Raw genomic sequence first — 305 nt, forward strand, 5'->3', positions numbered from 1 at the left:
AATTATATATTATAATAATAATAATTAATATATTATAAATATTTTCTTCATAGATCACTCATGGTGTGAGTTTTGAGACCACAAAAATTCATCGAGCCTTTTAAAGACTTATGCAATATGAATATGGATCTTATTTTATGATGTTTGTTCATGGACCATTCTTCAAAGCTACGAATATTCATAAATCTTTCGAGACTATTCCACCAATAAAAAATGAGCTTATACCATCCTAAAAATCTCCATAGGTGAGTAAAAAAAAAAAAAAACATAGGTTTTTTTAAAGCGCTGGCGCCTTACTTTTACTA

Source organism: Hevea brasiliensis, chromosome 2 (assembly GCF_030052815.1).
Source record: "Hevea brasiliensis isolate MT/VB/25A 57/8 chromosome 2, ASM3005281v1, whole genome shotgun sequence".
Lineage (NCBI taxonomy): Eukaryota > Viridiplantae > Streptophyta > Magnoliopsida > Malpighiales > Euphorbiaceae > Hevea > Hevea brasiliensis.